The sequence below is a fragment of the Piliocolobus tephrosceles genome, chromosome 6 (assembly GCF_002776525.5).
Source record: "Piliocolobus tephrosceles isolate RC106 chromosome 6, ASM277652v3, whole genome shotgun sequence".
In the NCBI taxonomy this organism is placed as follows: domain Eukaryota; kingdom Metazoa; phylum Chordata; class Mammalia; order Primates; family Cercopithecidae; genus Piliocolobus; species Piliocolobus tephrosceles.
This window is the reverse complement of record NC_045439.1, coordinates 119,480,686-119,484,643: the sequence shown is the minus strand read 5'-3', so window position 1 is coordinate 119,484,643 and position 3,958 is coordinate 119,480,686. Positions and strand designations below refer to the sequence as shown.

Sequence of the window (3,958 nt, the reverse complement as noted above, 5' to 3'; positions counted from 1 at the left end):
AGTTTTTGCCCATTCAGTATGATACTGGCTGTGGGTTTGTCATAAATAGCTCTTATTATTTTGAGATACGTTTCATCAATACCGAATTTATTGAGAGTTTTTAGCATGAAGGGCTGTTGAATTTTGTCAAAGGCCTTTTCTGCATCTGTTGAGATAATCATGTGATTTTTGTCTTTGGTTCTGTTTATATACTGGCTTACGTTTATTGATTTGCGTATGTTGAACCAGCCTTGCATCCCATGGATGAAGCCCACTTGATCAAGGTGGATAAGCTTTTTGATGGATTCAGTTTGCCAGTATTTAATTGAGGATTTTTCATCGATGTTCATCAGGGATATTGGTCTAAAATTCTCTTTTTTTGTTGTATCTCTGTCAGGCTTTGGTAACAGGATGATGTTGGCCTCGTAAAATGAGTTAGGGAGGATTCCCTCTTTTTCTATTGATTGGAATAGTTTCAGAAGGAATGGTACCAACTCCTCCTTGTGCCTCTGGTAGAATCTGGCTGTGAATCCATCTGGTCCTGGTCTTTTTCTGGTTGGTAGGCTATTAATTCTTGCCTCAATTTCAGAGCCTGCTATTGGTCTATTCAGGGATTCAACTTCTTCCTGGTTTAGTCTTGGGAGAGTGTAAGTGTCCAGGAAATTATCCATTTCTTCTAGGTTTTCTAGTTTATTTGTGTAAAGGTATTCATAGTATTCTCTGATGGTAGTTTGTATTTCTGTGGGGTCAGTGGTGATATCCCCTTTATCATTTTTTATTGTGTCTATTTGATTCTTCTCTCTTTTCTTTTTTTTTTTTTTGATTATTAATGTTTATTATAATCCTACTATCAATCTGCCTCCTAACTCCAGCCTCAACAGGCTTTAAATCCAAAGGCTTAAATACATTTGCCAACATGTCAAAAAGAACCTTTAATACTTCTTTTGATTGCCACTTATGCTTTCTTGCCAGATGCCTTTGGAGCAGGTGCTTTCTGGGCTGGAGCTTTTTGACCCTTCTGAGCTTTGGGAGCAGGCGCATCCTTCTGGCTTATGGCTTTCTGGGCAGGAACCTTCTGGGCTGGAGCCCTTTTACTCACGGTGGTCATCTTTTTGGCTGGAACTTTAGCAGCAGTAGCAGCAGTACCCTTAGTACCAGGTGCTTTTTTGGGAGAAGCTTTCAGGAGAGCTGCCTTTTGAAGCTTCTTAACTTCATTCTTGATTATTCTGTTCCTCATTTTCTTTGCCTTCATAATTTTAAAACGATCAAAATCTGTCATCTTGGCTTTCCTTTCTCTGGCTTCAATCTTCTTGGCCCATCATGTGACTGCCCATTTTGTATTGATGTCTGCCTTCTGCCAGGCTTGTCGGACTTACTTCTGGCGGGCACTGTGTGGAAATTTGAGGGTGAAATCAGTGAGCTGCATGCACTTGAAAGGCATGGTCTGTCTCCTCACTTGAGTGCAAGGTCCATCGACCAAAGCCCTGTTCTGATCAATAATATCTACAATCACGACCAATTTTCCGGCATGAGGTCCAAAGGAGACGTAGGCCACCCGGCCAACCTCCATGAAGTGCCTGAACACCATGTTGGCGGCGTTAGGCAAGAAGGCTCTTTTCTTCTTTATTAGTCTTGCTAGTGGTCGATCAATTTTGTTGATCTTTTCAAAAAACTAGCTCCTGGATTCATTGATTTTTTTGGAGGGTTTTTTGTGTCTCTATCTCCTTCAGTTCTGCTCTGATCTTAGTTATTTCTTGCCTTCTGCTAGCTTTTGAATGTGTTTGCTCTTGCTTCTCTAGTTCCTTTAATTGTGATATTAGGGTGTCAATTTTAGATCTTTCCTGCTTTTTCTAAGCCAAAAGAACAAAGTTGGAGGCATCATGCGACCTGATTTCAAACTATACTACAAGGCTATGGTAACCAAAACAGCATGGTACTGGTACCAAAACAGACATATAGACCAATGGAACAGAACAGAGCCCTCAGAAATAATACCACACATCTGCAGCCATCTGATCTTTGATAAACCTGACAAAAACAAGAAATGGGGAAAGGATTCCCTGTTTAATAAATGGTGCTGGGAAAACTGGCTAGCCATAAGTAGAAAGCTGAAACTGGATCCTTTCCTTACTCCTTATACGAAAATTAATTCAAGATGGATTTGAGACTTAAATGTTAGACCTAAAACCATAAAAACCCTAGAAGAAAACCTACGTAATACTATTTAGGACATAGGCATGGGCAAGGACTTCATGTCTAAAACACCAAGAGCAATGGCAACAAAAGCCAAAATTGACAAATGAGATCTAATTAAACTAAAGAGCTTCTGCACAGCAAAAGAAACTACCATCAGAGTGAACAGGCAACCTACAGTATGGGAGAAAAGTTTTGCAATCTACTCATCTGACAAAGGGTTATATCCAGAACCTATAAAGAACTAAATCAAATTTACAAGAAAAAAAAAAAAAAAACCATCAAAATGTGGGCAAAGGATATGTACAGACACTTCTCAAAAGAAGACATTCATACAGACAACAGATACATAAAAAAATGCTCATCATCACTCACCATCAGAGAAATGCAAATCAAAACCACAATGAGATACCATCTCACACCAGTTAGAATAGCAATCATTAAAAAATCAGGAAACAACAGGTGCTGGAGAGGATGTGGAGAAATAGGAACACTTTTACACTGTTGGTGGGACTGTAAACTAGTTCAAACATTGTGGAAAACAGTGTGGCGATTCCTTAAGGATCTAGAACTAGAAATACCATTTGACCCAGCCATCCCATTACTGGGGATATACCCAGAGGATTATAAGTCATGCTGCTATAAAGACACATGCACACGTGTGTTTATTGTGGCACTATTCACAATAGCAAAGACTTGGAATCAACCCAAATGTCCATCAGTGACAGATTGGATTAAGAAAATGTAGCATATATACACCATGGAATGCTATGCAGTTATAAAAAAGGATGAATTCATGTCCTTTGTAGGAACGTGGACGCAGCTGGAAACCATCATCCTCAGCAAACTATTGCAAGAACAGAAAAACAAATACTGAATGTTCCCACTCATAGGTGGGAGTTGAACTATGAGATCACTTGGACACAGGAAGGGGAGCATCACACACCGGGTCCCATTGTGGGGAGGGTTTAGAGGGGAGGGATAGCATTAGGAGATATACCTAATGTAAATGATGAGTTAATGGGTGCAGCACACCAACATGGCACATGTATACATATGTAACAAACCTGCACGTTGTGCACATGTACCCTAGAACTTAAAGTATTTAAAACACACACACACACACACACACACCTCGATGAGAAATAAGTTGTGCAGGTGAAGTACATTAAAGTCAATTAAATAGAGAACTATCTTTGAATTAATGCAATTTTAAAAGAAATCTCTGAACTTGAAAACAGATCATTCTATAAAATAAATTGTAAGATGCTAATATTTCACGTTAAAAAAAAGGGAGTGAGAGGCATCTATAGGGATGAGTATCCTAAATATTAGGTGCTCTACTTGGAGATTTAACAGATTATTACTAGGGAAATAAAAGAAAACAAAGTCAGAAAAAGTTATAAAATGATATAAGACATCACCTCAAATTTACAGAAACCTTTTATGCAAATATAAATATAAATTATATTGTGTATATTTTTAACATATTCCAGTGAAAGGCATATTTAGATGTTGAATGACAGATTAAATACCTTCATGTATTTTTATTTTATGTATTTTCAACGATGACTATTTATCAGCTACATAACACAGAACAAGAAATAATAAAAAAAGATTTTGTATTAACATAAAATTTAAAATATTTTCATATGCATACAATGACATTAGTTAATATATCTAGAGATTTTTAGCTAATAGAGTATTTTCAGTGACAAACTTGGAGATATAAATTAAACCTGATTATTTTTGAATGACTTAAGTCAATTATTATATATATATATAA

General features: G+C 37.3%; 1 pseudogene across 1 annotated transcript; it reads right to left on the bottom strand.

Moving 5' to 3' along the window:
* Nucleotides 1-809: 809 nt before the first annotated feature.
* Nucleotides 810-1,576, bottom strand: LOC111552908 (annotated as a pseudogene). Its single transcript, XR_002734767.2, has one exon. The product of XR_002734767.2 is annotated as a 60S ribosomal protein L14 pseudogene (transcript).
* Nucleotides 1,577-3,958: the final 2,382 nt, after the last annotated feature.